The sequence below is a fragment of the Cupressus sempervirens genome, chromosome 7, assembly GCF_028749045.1.
Source record: "Cupressus sempervirens isolate cs-2001-9-10 chromosome 7, ASM2874904v1, whole genome shotgun sequence".
Taxonomy (NCBI): domain Eukaryota; kingdom Viridiplantae; phylum Streptophyta; class Pinopsida; order Cupressales; family Cupressaceae; genus Cupressus; species Cupressus sempervirens.
Window position 1 is genome coordinate 652,899,389 of NC_143124.1, and position 17,160 is coordinate 652,916,548.

Below are 17,160 nucleotides of genomic sequence, written 5' to 3' on the forward strand. Positions count from 1 at the left end.
ACACAAACACATCACTTTATTCCAACTATTCTCTAGCTTGATCGTACCTTCACACTTCTATTGCACTATATCAATACTTCAATTCTTTTGCTTTCATCAAATATATAATGGTATGTGAAACCTTAACACTCAACTACTTTAATCTTTCCCTAATAGGTTTTTCTTTTAACTTCAAATGCATCGATTACACACCATGTACCAAAATACAGATCTTGATACACGCAACGAATTTCTATTCTGTTTCATCCCATAATTAACTCTATAGTCAGTTTCATGAAAAAAATTAAACACACTTTGACCAAACAAATTCTTCTAGAATCTTCATGACATGCTTGCATTGATCCTTTGGATGTCATATCATCACCCATAATCACTCAAATACATCACCACGTCATGTTCAACTCAACCAAATTCACTAATTCATCCATACCAGTCATTGATCTTCGATCTACCATCTATATCTCAAGAACACAAATAATTTACCCAGAATTTTTATTTTTCTTCACAATTATTGCTCATTGGTCATCCAAATGAGTTGTGATTGTAACCACAACATCTACAAACCATGTTTTTCTTACACCTTTAATCGATCCATTTAACTTTTCATAGATTTAAAAAAATAATTGAATTGCCTATTGCATGTCACTAATTGTTCTAGAAGTTTTATTGTCAACCTTCATCTAATCATAACTTACTCAAATTTTCACATCAAGAGTAGTGGTCATACATTTGACTGATAGAGACACTCCTAAACCTCTCATAAGAATAGGAACCACTAACATTCACTGCAGCACCTCATTCATCACATTTATACTCAATAACCTGCTAGGGACACTAGGTCAATACTTGACATCAATAACAACACAATAATTAATTATCATGCAACCAAATCATCTCCCACCATCACTACATCAAGTATGCCAATAATCTTCCCCTTTGGCATTGATCGTAACACCTCAACTCAAATGAATTTTTTCTTTTTTGCTCTTGCATAATACTTGTACTAAGTCAACTGTGGGAGATTCCCCCTTTCATTGATCTCCTATCTTCCTATTGTCTTATTTACTGCACAATCTATTTTCATACTTTCTTTGTCTATCATCTGTGATCTTCTCTTGCTCTATGCACTCGCTACATTTCTTTCTTTCTTATCTTTCTCTCCCTATTTGACAAAAATGATAAAGGTTCTTGACACTTATGGTTGTTCAATGTTCATGTACCTACAAACTACTAACTTCCTTACTAAGCTAGTTCACTTCCTTGTACTTCTTTATTGTACCGACTAATTGAATCATTATATCAACTGCTCCTCCTAAGTAGTAATCCCATAACATCAATTCATGCATAAGATATTTAATACATAGAATTGACTAATCCACCAACATCTTCTTTTAGTTCAAATCAAGTAGGGGAATGACCCCTAACATGCCTCTTAGATACTCAACTATATCCTTAGACAATGGCTTTATGAATATCCATCTACTTTCTCATTGTCAACACATATTCCAACCTCACCTCTTTCTCATGTACTTGTTCTCTAAGAAGGTGATACTTAATAGCAATATGCTTGGTCTTGGAGTGCATTGTTGGGCTCTTGGATATGTTTATAGGGCTTGTGTTATCATAATAAATATCTATTTGTTTAGTAACATTTTCTTGAATGCCCTCAAATATCTCCTTAATCCACACCACTTGTGCACAATAGATAGCACTAGCAACATATTGAACCTCACTTGTGGATTGAGAAATATAGTTTTGGTAAATGCAAGAAGTTTAGTACCAAAACCACAAAAGTCCTTGTGGAAAAAAATTTGTTGCTAAAAATGGTACCCACTTTGGGCTCAAGTGTCCAATTGTAAATTCAAAAAGAGGGCACCCATTATTTTCAAAACAAGTACTCGCTTCAAAACGGGTACCCATTTCTTGAAATTTTAAAAAAAATAAAAAAATAAAAAAATTGGTACCTAAAAAATCATGTTTACCCTTCTAGAGATGGGTACTGATTTTGAAAAGTGTACCTGTTTCTTAAAATTTGAATTTCACAAACCATGGGTTACATTGGATTTTTGGCTTGGGAGAGGTTGGCAAGACCAAACCTATGCTTGGGCCAACAAAAATTTGGCAAGCACAAGAACATGAAATTTTAGCCTTGTCATGATTTTTTGGAGGACTTTATGAATGATTTTTTTGACAAAACAAAAACCCATTATAGTACTCTTTTTCAAGATTCTAAAAGTGTAAATTTTATACTAGTATGATTTATTTTACTATTTTTAAAATATTTATTAACCCAAATTAGTACCTAAACTTTAAATAGTATGGTTAACTAAAATTTTAATAATCTTTTTATTTTCATTTTTCTGAAAAATGAATTATATGTCATCAATTTACATAGAATGTAATTCAATACCAAAAAAAAAAAAAAAAAATTGAAAAAAAGTGAAGTTCTCATTAAATTATGGTGGTCGTACACTAGAGATTTTCAAAATCCACTTTATGGTCAAATAAAAAAAATTTTTTAAAAATTATTCAATAAAAAATTAGGAAAAATATTATCATCAATATTTGTTGTGTTAGGTGCCTTTCCCCAAAAGGAATTGCAAAAAATCCTTTTTTTCTCCAAACAAGGGCGGTCGTACATGTGTGTGGTATGATTCTAAAACAAGCATTTAAAAAATTGGTTTTTGAACATGTCTCCCAAAATATAATTTATACCATGTGGGTATTCCAAAAAATTACATATTTGAAAACTAGACTCTAAGCACTGCATTTTCTATTAGTGAAGTTTTTTGAGTTTCAATCTTGATGTGTCTCAAATTTGGACATCAAGTGACAGGAAATTTTAAAAATAGGAAAAATACTTCCACTTTTGGGCAAAAAGTGAGACTCAACTTCTTGCACCCACCTTTCTCCTTTCTACTTGTCCAAAACACAAGCCTATCACCAAGAAAGAATACATGGTCACTTGTTCTCTTCCTATCATCCACGTTACCTACCCAATCGCATCAATAAACAAATTTAAGGATAAATCACCTTTATGTGCATACCAAAGGCCACAGTCTTTAGTTCCCTTCAAGTATTTGATTATCCTCTTAACTATCATATAATGCAATTCATGTTGGAAACAATAGGCTTCTCACAATATGCAGTGATTTCCTCTTTTACTACAACAAACACAATCTCATCTTCATCCTTTTCATTAGAATCGCATCAATTACACCTTCTTTAGCTAGATAATATACCTTCTTGACCTTTTCTTTGTATTTCCTTGGCCTATCATTCTTTCCTTTATCAATAACTCTAGTAGCAATATGACCAATATTTTTGCATGACAAGAACTTCAAGGGAAATTTACCCTTGTACTTACCTTTTCCTGTTGGTAGCCTCCTAGCTAGCAACACTTCCATTTCTTCTTTCTCCCTTACTTCAACCATAATGGATTCATAATCATTATAGTAATATGTTAGGTCAGAAGGACTAACAATGTATTTTCCTTTCCTTTATAGAGAAAGAGTCAAGGATGACTTAAATGCAACTTCAACCTTAGGAAAACTATTATCAAAATTGCTCAACTCAAATCTAATCAACTCCCCTATTAAGGCATCAAGTGTAATAACTCTAGTTCTAAAGTTCTTACTTCTTGAATAGCTAAAACCCTACAAGCATACTGAGTTCATGAAGTTCTCAAAACCTTGCTAACCACATCTTCTTCTTCAAGAGTTTCTCCGGCTCCTTTGGTAGAATCAACCACATCTTTGATCCTTTGATTGTGCTACTCAATATTCTCATTTTCTAGCATTCTCTTGTCATCAAACTTTCCTTCCAGATTATCTACCTTAGCCTTTTATACATGTAAATCACCATCATATATAGCCTTCAACTTTTCCCACATTTCATGAGGAGTTTCCAAATCTTAGAAATTGATGAATTATTTATCAAAAAGATTGCTTGCAATAGCCTCCTTTGTAGGAGTATGCTTTGGTTATATCCTAACTAATATGCAGTGAGAGTTCCTACATGGGAAACATATCTTGTAACAACAGGATTCCAATATTGCTCACCTATACCTTTGAGATAGAGCTTCATTCTTCCACATCACATTGGATAGTTTTCCCTTGTAAACTTGGGACATTTCTTCTTCGTCATCTTTCAATCTTTGCCTCAAAGTTGTTAAGCTTCACAACCACAAAGGACCTAGGCTTTGATATCAATTGTTAGTCTTAAGGAAATAGAATACTGAGAGATTGGATACTTAGTAATGTACCAATTTAGCAAATTTTCAACCTCTCAAATCCATTTCATGATATAATATTTATTAAAAAAATGAAAGGATTAACATGTTAACATCCACAAAATAATGCAAAACTTGAACAAATGTTTTGTTCTTATGGAAACCCAACTTGGGTGAAAATTACATTAGGAATCAACACCCACAAACTATGCACTCTTCTAAAGTACATCTTGTTAGGAGCTTAACCCTATTCAAAGCTTATAGAGACCCTATTAAGCACCACTCGACCAAGGGGTCTACTCTATTAGGAGTCATGAGTATCCTTTTTAGAGGACATAGTAAACTAATTAAAGTTCCACCTTGTTAAAGGATTCACAATAAAGGACATGTTAGAATTCACCTAATTAAGGGATTTTATTAATGCAATTATTAGTAAATAAAAAGTAGAGTGATCTACTAAACAACACCTCCTTTTCTTGATTAGATCCAATGTAGCACACACAAATGATTCACTTCATTCCCAACTATTATATGGCTTGATTGCACCTTCACACTTCAAACACACTACAATCAACACTTCAATTCTTTTGCCTTCATCAAATATATAATGTTTTGTAAAACCCTAATATTATGTTGCCTTAATATTTCCCTAATGTGTTTTCCGTTGAATTTCAAAAGCATCAATCACACACTATGCACCCAAATACACCTTGGTGCACCAATTTTTTTTTTTTAATATTGTGTCGTCCCATAATCAAGTTTACAATTGAATTCATGAAGAATACTCAAACACATTTTGACCAAACATGCCCTTCTTCAAGAATCTTCACAACATACTTGTATTAATCCTTGGAATTCCATATTATCACCCATAATTGTTAGACACATCACCACATCATTTCCAGCTCGACCAAATTCACTATTTCTTCAACATTGGTCACTAATCTAGTATCTTTATTTATTTTCATAATTCATGTTCACCAATTATGCAAATGAGTTACAATCATAACCATAACATCTATAAACCATGTTTTGCTTACTCATTTAACCAATCCAATTAAATTTTCATAGATTTGACAAAAAAACAAATCATCTATTGCATGTCACTAATTATTTTAGTGGTTACACTATCAACCTTCATCTAATCATAACTTGCTCAATTTTTCACATCAAGATTAGAGGTCATACATTTGACAGACAAAGACACTCCTAAGTCTCTCATAAGTTTAGAAACCACTAACACTCACTACAACACCTCATTCATAGTCAACAACCTACTAGGACCAATAGGTCAATACTTGACTTCAATAACAAAATAATGAATGATCATTATGCAACCAAATATGTAGCATGAGAGTTCTAGTTATCTCCTACCATTATTGCACCACCTATGCCAATAGAAACAAACCAAGTTTATCTTTAATTAATAAATTAAATTTGGCTAATTTATTTATGTCTTCTTTTTTTAACGAAGTCTTAAAAATAAATAAAATTAAAATTTTATTTTATCTCATTTTTGCATGCATATGATTAAATAATCTTTGATTATTTAATCCTATTATTGTCTTCACCTTTCTCACTTAACTACTACTCACTCTAATTTCTTTGATCAATCAATTCACTTTGTTAAAATCATACATCCAATTCATTACATCATGCAATCAAATCATCTATTATGCATTCATTTGTTCATCTTCAAATATGTCTCATTCTTTCTCCATCATTAATCAATTTTTTTCTATATAATCATTCTTTATCATCATTCATTCTAACTTAGAGTATTTGATCTTTTCTTAATCACACTACAAATATTACTTTATGTAAATTGAGAAAAATTATTAGTATCTTTAAAAGAAAACTTGGAGTAACTAATGAGGAAAACAAGACATTCTCGTGAAGGCAATACCGTTGTTGTTATTTATTTTTTCTTTAATTTGTCTTACATACTCTATTAGTAGATTATAATAGTATGTAAATTTTGCAATTTAGTGGTTGAACAGTTGAAGGTTCATACAATTCAATTTCTAGTCTAACATTTTGGAACACATGGTGAGACCCACATATGTGATTTGTAACAATTTTAAAGAAAAAATATTGTTTTAAAAACTTTCAAGCTCATTCGACATAATTTTTAAAGGATTCAATGCAATTATTGCTTTTCAAGATGTGCTTGTAGCTTTTTTAGATATTTGTTCCTATTTAACGCCTTCTAAATATCTCTATTTTGGCATTCAAATCTTTATTTTTCTTGTATTAACTAATCCATTTTTAAAGAAATTTGTTTTTGGGAACTTCTTTTTTTTTTTTTTGAAGGATTTTATGACTTCAAGGTGTTGTAACACATTGATCTACTCTTTTATCACAACAATTAACTTTAGTATCACAATCACAATTTCAAATGTTGTATATGTCAAATCAAGCATTATAGTTATAGTTTTAAAACTTCATATTCATCAAATCAAATGTCACAATCATGATTTTAACATTTCTATATTCTTATCCAAGAAAAGATGGGTTTTTTAAAATTGTTCTTAAAGTTGGGTAATAATTTAGCCCCATTTTGTGCGAGAAACAAAATGTATTAATTAGGATCCACTCACAAAATTGCACCTATGACTTTTAGAACTTGATGATTTATTTTTTAAAATCTTGTTGAAACCTAAACATATATTTTTAAAATGGATGTTGTTGTGCATTTTTTAATTGAGCTCCTTGGTATTGTGGGGTTTGAAGTGAATTTGAAGACATCTCATTTCACATCAATCTAGTGGGATAAAAATAAGGGTCTTGTGTAGGATTCATTTTCTTCTTTCTTTAAGAAAAGAACTAGAGAATCATTAGACAACCTTAGAAAAAAATTTAAAAATAGAAATTTGTTAGAAAACCTTAGGAAGTCTTAAAATTTATATACACAAGTATATATGATTCATAATTATTGTATTATATGTTTTCTCCAAAACTTGAAAAAAATAGAAGACACTTAATTTATTTACAAAACCAAGAAACCGTTATTACTCTCTCTCTCTCTCTCTCTCTCTCTCCTCCCTTTAAGTATTCTTATACCCTCTAGGTATTTTTAATGTTTTTAAGACACTCTCTCTCACAATCCCCTTAAGATTTTATGTCTCTAAATCGAGCTCTCTTTAGGTTTTCTCATTTTCTTGACACACACACCCTCTCTCTCTCAATTGCCCTTTTTCATTTCATAGATACACACACACACACATAATTTCCTTAAGAATATATACATACATTCATATATATATATATATATCTCAACAACCTTTTTATTTCCTTAACCACAATCACTCTCTCAATCACTGGTAGATTAAAATTTCTATGCAAACATATGATTGGGTACACAATGATATTTACACCACTTTTTAATCTAGTCTATAGAAACTAAGTGATCATGTACCCCATATACCCAACATGTAGTTTTTGATATTTTTAAGAGATGGAGAGTGGAGATCTTAGGTGATGTGTCTGTAAGGAACAACGAGATAGAAATAACAATTACATGCAAATATATCCAATATTATAAAATAATGAAGCACACAGAAGAGAATACAAGATACAAAAATTTAACATGGCTCACCCAATCCCTGGGCTATGCCCACCATACAAGGAGTCCAATATTTTACTATCTAGTGATTACAACTTGGTTACAATCTATAATCCCTTACAACTTAGTGTTGTTGCAAGAAACTAGTATCAAATCACATATAATGAAATCCCTAACCCTAAGCCATTATATACAAGATTCTTTCCACTTTAGGGTTATATTTAATTACAACATGTTTACGCAATTTTTTTTGATAAAATAGACCCAATTTTTTATTTGGAGGCTATGCCTCCAAACCGTTGACAAGCTATATTGGGGGCCCAACCCAACCTCAAACCCCACCGAGGAATTATGGAGAGTGTACAATACTTCCCTTATTAGTCACCACAAACTAAAAATCTCCCACTTGGGCACTTATCAAGCTCCACACTGAATGACAATCTCCCACTTGGAGACTGATCATGTAGTAATACTGGTACTCCATGAGGATCCTAATGGATCAAAAAACCCTAGATTTAGTTGGTCGTTGATTCTTATTCAGTCTAGAAGATCAACAGAAGCTAAAGAGGAGTTCAACTTCTCCCTTGACCACCTCTATAAACATATATGTTGGATTATCATATGTATGTATCTTGTCCAACTTTAATTGTCCATCATCCAAAACTAACTGGATGAAATGCTACCACAATTGTATATCTTTTGTCTTGAATGCAAAGCAGAATTCCTAGCAAGATAAATAACACTCTAATGATTTGTAAACAAATAATTATCCCTCTATAGATGTCCCAATTCCTCTATGAAGAACTAAATCCATATCATCTCCTTAGATGTCTTTGTAGTGACAATATACTCTACCTTTGTAGCGAGTAGAGCATTCACCTTCTGTAACTAAGAAATCTAGCTCATGGTTGCCATACCAACAATAAATATAACCTATAGCACTTGGTACCAAGATCCCCTTACAAATATGAGTTAACATAGCCTTTAAATCCATAGTAGAGCCCCCAAAATGTAAACATTTACTGGATGTTCCTCTCCAATATCTAAGAATCCATTTGATGATATTCCAATGGTCAATTCTAGGATGACTCAAATACCTGCTAACAACTCTCATTGCATGTGCAATATCTGACCTAGTACATACCATAACATAGATTAAGCTCCCTACAACTAAAGCATAAGGTACCTTTGACATCTTATCCTCCTCTTCTTGTGTCTTTGGACACATCTCCTTAGTCAATTTTAAATGACCAAGAAAAGGTGTGCTAGTAGCTTTGGCATTCTTCAGAGAGAAACATTTTGGTTTAGATTGTGTATGAATTATTTTATAATCAATGTTTTGGATCATACTCTATGATCCATCATCAGGATGCTAGGGAAAAGAGATGCATAAAATCATATGAGTTGCAAACAAGGCCAACCTCCAATGATATAAGAAGGAAATGGGAAGAGCATGCAAATTGAGAAAGAACTGAGTGAGAAAAATATGTTTTAAAAAAAGTAAATAGAAGAGAAAGACTAATAAAAATAAAGAAGAAAAGGAAATAAGAAAAACCATCAAAGTTAAAGATAAAGGAAGAACTAAGTTGCGATGATTAAAAAATAAATAAATTATAAATAAATACAAAAAGAATAACACAATCAACACAAAAATTGAGAAATAAATGAATATTTATATATAGTCTATGTATGCATTAATATATATACATACACACATATATATAATGTTAGGATTAACGAGACATAAATAAAAATTACATGCAAATATAACTAATATCAAGAAATAATAAATAGCAAAGAAGAGAACTCAAGACACACAAATTTAACATGGTCCCTTAGGCTACGTCCACCAATAATGATTCCAAGATTCTTATTATTTAGTGATTACACTATGTAATCCCCCTATAGCTCAATAACATCACAAGAAGCTACAATCTCATCATAAATTATGAAATTCTTAACCTTTTAAGCCATTTTATACAAGATTTTTCCACTTACAAAATTAGGGCTAGCATAAGCTGACCAATAGAAAAATACAACTCTTGACGCCTTTTACAATATTAAATTCATTTTTGACTTTAAGGGCACTTCCCCTCGACCCTATCTTATATCATGACAGGGAGCATGCCTGGGGCCTTTGACCCTATGACCTTGAAAGGGGTGCTACCTATTGTGATGGGGACACAACCCAAGAACCAAAATGGACACAACAAAAAGGGAAAATTATATTAACTGAGAAAATAAGCTAGTACAAACAGTATAGGAAAATAAACTTCAAAACATGCCCTAAGGGCTTACAATAGCATAAATCTGGAGATAATTTATCTTTTCAGTACCTCCTCTCAAACTCCACTCCGAACTGCCTTTTACAATGCCATGAATCTCCTTAAATAGACCCCGGAGGGTTAAGGACTAGGAGTACATTCTAGAAAGTGCTAGTAGGAATCCACCGACCAAAATAGAAGGTTCCAAAAGCTGCATTAAAAGTCGGTGCAAATCTAGAAGAATCTAGAAACGGTAACTGAACTTCCAGGAGGCATAACTTTTGAACCGTAGCTCCGATTGACGAACCGTTTACATTTTCAGAAAGCTCTCGAAGCGCTCTATAGCCCTATGGACAAGCTTTGCTCATCCCCCATTTTCAGCCCTTTTCGAGGTCATTTAATGCCCCTAACCTGACTTTGAAGCATTCTTAGGAGGTCTCCAAAACTCGAAAAACTGCAATAACTTTCAAACCGTGGGGCCTTTTGACCTGATTCTTTTTCTGGAATGCTCTAAATCACAATTACATTCATTTGGCTAATTCACACCTTCTAGGTCACCAAAATGATGGCCAAATTGCATGCTCCTATTTTTTCAAAATTTTCTAGCCCACTGATAGTTGAACTGTGAGAGTTGGAACCTTTATTTGACCCAAATGGGTGTCCAAAAATGAAAACACATGAAACAGAAACTAAGTCTAAGTACATTTTTTTTTGGGTGACACAGGATTGCCCTTATACCTCTGGATGCTCCTGCATCAGACACCTAGGGTAGATTGAAAAGTGACCCTGTCACTTTATGAATGGTAGAGGAAATCCCAAATGGGAAACCTTAGCTGCTGAAATCCAAGTTGAGTCCTCGATCGATCGTCCTTTCCATTTGACCAAATACTCTTCATACTGCTTGTTTCTGGTACTCCTACCCATACGATGATCTAGAATGTCTTTTATCTCCTCCTTCTTAGAAGCAGGAATTGGACATGGCTCTAACACCATCTCCTCATCTGCACCATCATCATGATACTCTGTTAAATCTGTAATGCTGAAAATGGGAGAAATGTGAATACCATCTGGCAGCTCCACCTCATATGCATTTCCTGATTCATGTTTCTTCAAAATTTTGCAGGGGCCAAATTTCTTCATTTTCAGCTTGTTGTAAGTACCGGCTGGAAATATTTCTTTTCGTAAGTGCACCATGACTAGATCCCCTACTTGGAATTCCTTATGTCTTCTCCTTTGATCAGCCCTAGCTTTATATTCTTGATTCATCTTGGTAATGTGTTCTTGAACCTTCTCATGTAGACGCTTGATATGTTCAGCAAATTCTTCAGCTTCAGCACTTGTCCTCTCCCCTTGTTCTATCTTTCTTAATTCTAGTGCAGTCCTTGGGCTATTCCCATATACAATTTGGAATGGTGATTTTCTAGTACTCCTATTTATAGAGTTATTGTAAGCAAACTCTGCTTGTGGTAGAATCAAATCCCATCCCTTGGGCTTATCCCCAACTAAACATCTCAGCAAATTGCTTAGACTTCTGTTTACCACTTCTATTTGGCCATCAGTCTGCGGGTGATGTGTGGAACTGAATTTTAGGTCTGTTCTCAACTTCTTCCACAATGTCCTCCAAAAATACCCCACAAATTTAGTATCTCTGTCAGAAGCTATACTCCTTGGAAGACCATGTAGTCTTACCACCTCTTTGAAAAACAAATCTGCAATATGGATAGCATCATGAGTTTTGTGGCATGGAATGAAATGTGCCATTTTGGAGAACCTATCAACCACCACGAATACTGAGTCATTACCCCTTTGTGTCCTTGGCAATCCAAGAACAAAATCCATACTTATGTCCTCCCATGGCCTTGATGGAACAGGCAATGGCTGATACAGGCCAATATTGTGACTAAACCCCTTGGCAACTTGACAAACCTGACAACTCTGTACAAACTTCTTCACATCCTATGAAATTTGAGGCCAAAAATAATGTTCTCTAAGAATGGAAATGGTCTTATCTCGACCAAAATGTCCTGCCATCCCTCCACTATGTTTCTCCTTAATCAGATTTTCCCTCATGGAACTTCTTGGAATGCACAATTGACTACCCTTGAACAACATGCCATCCTAAATCAAATAGTCTAACCACTTGGTTCTATCTACAGCAACAGGCTCTTTACAAGCTTTCCATGCTTCAGCAAAATCAAGATCCTTGGGGTAAAAATTCTTGAGTTCATCAAACCCAACTACTTCAACCTGCATTACTGTAAGCAACAACTGTCTCCTACTTAGTGCATCTGCAACCCTGTTAGATTTTCCACTTCTATACTTCAACACAAATGTATAACTTTGCAAGAACTCTACCCACTTCATATGCCTCCGATTCAATTTACCTTGGCTATTTAGGTATTGTAATGCCTGATGATTAGTATACAAAACAAATTCCTTTGGCAATAAATAATGCCTCCATTTCTTTAAGGCCTGAACTATTGCATAGAACTCTTGATCGTAAACAGAATACTTCTTCTTTGCATCATTCAATTTTTCACTAAAATATGCAATACGCTTACCTTCTTGGCTTAATACAGCCCCAATAGCGCTGCCACTGGCATCACAATCTACTTGGAAAACCTTTCTAAAATTTGGAAGTGCCAACACAGGCTGTTCTGTCACCTTCTTCTTCAGCAATTCAAAACTTCTCGCAGCTGCTGCAGTCCATTTGAACTCTTTTCTATCCCCTCTTATTGTATCAGTTAGGGGTGCACATATGCCACTGAAATTCTTAATAAACTTCCTGTAAAAACTAACCAGACCATGAAATGATCTTACCTCAGTAGCAAACCTTGGAGTAGGCCATTCCAAGATGGCTTTTACCTTCTCCGGATCCATTTTGAGACCTTCGGGTGATATAACAAACCCCAAATAGACTAACTCCCTTTTTTGCAAAGATACACTTCTTCAGATTAATTAACAATTTCTCTTCCCTTAGCCTTTCAAGGACACTACAAATATGCAGTAAATGTTCTTCCAAAGTCTTGCTAAAAATTAAAATATCATCCAAATAGACAATAACAAATTTTCCCAAGAACTTCTTAAGTACCTCATTCATGAGCCACATGAAGGTGCTTGGGGAATTTGTCAATCCAAAGGGCATAACTAACCACTCATAAAGACCCTCCTTGGTCTTGAAGGCTATTTTCCACTCATCTCCTTCTTGAATCTGTATCTGATGATAGCCACTCTTGAGATCTATCTTTGTGAAGTACTGAGCTCCACTCAAGCAGTCCATAAGATCATCCATCCTTGGCAAAGGAAACCGGTACTTGATGGTTATCCTATTTATAGCTCGAGAATCTATACATATCCTCCACTCTCCATCCTTCTTTGGTGCGAGTACTGTAGGTACTGCACATGGACTCAAGCTCTCTTGAATCAAGCCCTTCCTCAACAACTCCTGAACCTGTCTATTTAGCTCCTCTGTTTCAGTAGGAGTCATCCTGTGAGCAGCCTTGTTAGGCAAACTAGCTCTTGGAATCAGATCTATCTAATGACTGATTTGCCTTATTGGTGGCAATCCATCTGGAACATTATCAGAGATAATATCTCCAAACACCCCTAGTAAATCTGAAACTTCAAGTGGTATTTCAGTACTACCTTCTTTATCTTTCCTAGGAATCAAAGCATAGCACATATGCTGATGTTTCATGCCATATAAAAACTTCCTTCCATCAACAAGACAAATCCTAGCACTGCTACATACCTTTTCACCTTCCTTTTTCATGGGCTTCAATTTGTGGCGAACTCCATCCTTTGTCAGAGAGTATGTGTTTGCATGTCCATCATGCACTGCATGTCTATCAAACTGCCATGGTCTACCCAACAATAGATGGCAAACATCCATCGAAATAACATTACAGAGAACTTCATCATGGTAACTCCCAATTTTGAATTTTACTAAACATTGTTCACTTACCAGGACCTTATGATCATCTTTTACCCAAGCAATCCGATAGGGCTGGGGATGTTTCTCCCTCTTGAGCTTCATCTTAGAGACCATCTCTTTTGATACCAAGTTATCAGTGCTACCACCATCAATGATCATGTCACAACATTTATCCTCACACTTGCATCTGGTACGGAACAAATTCCTTCGTTGTCCTAGTTCAATCTCACCACTTAATAGGACTCTTTCATTTACCAAGGTCTCTCCTCTTTCTACATCCTCTGAATGTGATGATTATGCATCCTCATCCACATGAGCAACCCTAGCTTGGCCCTCAGCTCTCCTATCTGTCCTTCCTTGTCGTTGAGGGCATTCAAAGGCACGATGACCTTCTTCATTGCAATGGAAACAGGTACCACAGAAGCCTCCTCTTCCTTGTCCATGTCCTCTACCTCTTCCTCTCTGATTTCCAAAGTCTTGGTCATGGGAGCAGTTGAAACCCTCATTCCTCTGGTTCCTCCTAGTACCCTCATCTTCATTTTTCTTTTGGGTTTCATTGCGGCCTCCAGATGACCTACCGCTTCCCCTTCCTCCTTGACTATGCCCTCTTTGTCTTCCTTCAAACCTTTTATTTAGCTTCTCTTCAACTCGTAGGGCAAACTGGTATGCCTCTTCAACGCTGGTCATTCTTACCAGACTTAATTCCTCTTGGATGCTAGGTCACAACCCACTGATATAACGAGCAACCTTCTCCTTATTTGCTTCTGCATGCCCCACTCTAATCAAGAGTCGTAAAATTCCTCTGTATAGTCTTGGACTGATCTTCCTGCTTGCTTTAACCCATGCATCTTCTTAAACAAATCAAGCTCGTAGTCCACAAGAATGAACTGCTTCTTCAATTTTTCCACCATGTGATCCCACCATGTGATCCCATCTTGTGATCTTCTCCTTTCCTCTTCTGTTTCTTTCCAATTGAACCTCTTGCCACCAAATTTTGGCATGGCCTTTTAGTTTGGCCTTTGCAAACTTAACCCTATCTGGGTCCCTGATATCCTCATACTCAAAGTATTCTTCCAGTTCATTGATCCAATCGATCAACTCATCTGGTTTCAGATTTCCTGAAAATACACCCACTTCAATTGTGGGTCTTTTCCCAAACTTAGTAATGGCCCTAAAAAGCCTTTCCTCTGCATGATTCAAAACTTCCCCGTCAAATTCCCCATCTGGTTCCATTACTTCTTCTTCATTGTCATCCTCACTGTCATCACCTGCGGCAACATTTGCTCCTCTATGGAGCTCCTCTTGCAATGCCTGCACCTGCCTTTGGAGGGCTCTAACCTCCTTAGGATTAATAGCTCTGGCCCTTCCACCATGCTCTCTTTGTGGAGGCATCTTCTTAACTCAAACCCACAACCACACAGTCCTGGTGCAAACTGCCTCACAGTTGGCGCTCTGTCTACACACTCAGGAAAACCAGCTCTGATACCACTTGATGGGGACACAACCCAAGAACCAAAATGGACACAACAGAAAGGGAAAATTATATTAAATGAGAAAATAAGCTAGTACAAATAGTATAGGAAAATAAACTTTGAAACATGCCCTAAGGGCTTACAATAGCATAAATCTGGAGATAATTTCTCCTTTCAGTACCTCTTCTCAAACTCCACTCCGAACTGCCTTTTACAATGCCAAGAATCTCCTTAAATAGACCCCGGAGGGTTAAGGACTAGGAGTACATTCTAGAAAGTGCTAGTAGGTATCCACCGACCAAAATAGAAGGTTCCAGAAGCTGCATTAGAAGTCGGTGCAAATTTAGAAGAATCTAGAAACGGTAACCGAACTTCCAAGAGGCATAACTTTTGAACCGTAGCTCCGATTGACGAACCGTTTACATTTTCGTAAAGCTCTCGAAGTGCTCTATAGCCCTATGGACAAGATTTTCTTTTCCTCCATTTTTCAGCCCTTTTTGAGGTCATTTAATGCCCCTAACTTGACTTTGAAGCATTCTTAGGAGGTCTCCAAAACTCGAAAAATTGCAATAACTTTCAAACCGTGGGGCCTTTTGACCTGATTCTTTTTCTGGAATGCTCTAAATCACAATTACATTCATCTGGCCAATTCACACCTTCTAGGTCACCAAAATGATGTCCAAATTGCATGCTCCTATTTTTTTGAGATTTTCTAGCCCACTGATAGGAACTGTGAGATTTGGAACCTTTATTTGACCCAAATGGGTGTCCAAAAATGAAAACACATGAAACAGAAACTAAGTCTAAGTACTTTTTTTTTTTGGTGACACAAGATTGCCCTTATACCTCTGGATGCTCCTGCATCATATTGACCCTACTTAGGGTGCTACCATCAAAACCTATAAGGGGCATTGCCTCTTGACCCCTAGAGCTTGGGGTGCTACCTCCAAACCTGTGTAGTAAAATATGGTGGAAATTTCATTGAATAAAGTGGGAAAAAATTAACCTCTAAATTTGATTAGGCTCCACATCACAACAATCTCCCACTTGGATATTGATTAGACTCCATAACAATAATCTCCCACTTGGAGACTGATCATAATACTGCTAAACTTGTAGCTCCCACTAGAATATAAAAGCACCCTAGACTCAGAGTTCTTTTATTTGTTCAATCTAGAAGACCAACCAAACTTGAAGAGGATTTTAACTTCTCCCTTATCACTATGTTTGTAAATATATCTATTGGATTATCATCTATATGTATCTTTTCTAGCTTTAACTATCCATCATCCAAAATTGACCGATTGAAATGGTATTGCAATTATATGTTCTTTGTCTTTGAATGTAGAGTAGAATTCTTTGCAAGATGAATGACACTCTAGCTATTTGTAAACAAATAATTGTCCATCTAAGGGTGCCCCAACTCTTCCATGAAGAATTGAAGCCATATCATCTCCTTGGCTACCTTTGTAGTAGCAAGATACTATGTCTCTATAGTGGATAAAGCATTAACCTTTTGCAACTGAGAAATCCACCTCATTGTTGTCCCACCAAAAATAAATATATAATTTGTAGTATTCCTCATGGTATCAAGATCCTATGCCAAATTTTAATTAACATAGCCTTGTAAATTAGTAGTAGAGCTCCCAAAATGTAAACACTTACTATATGTTCCTCCAAATTTTTGTGAACCC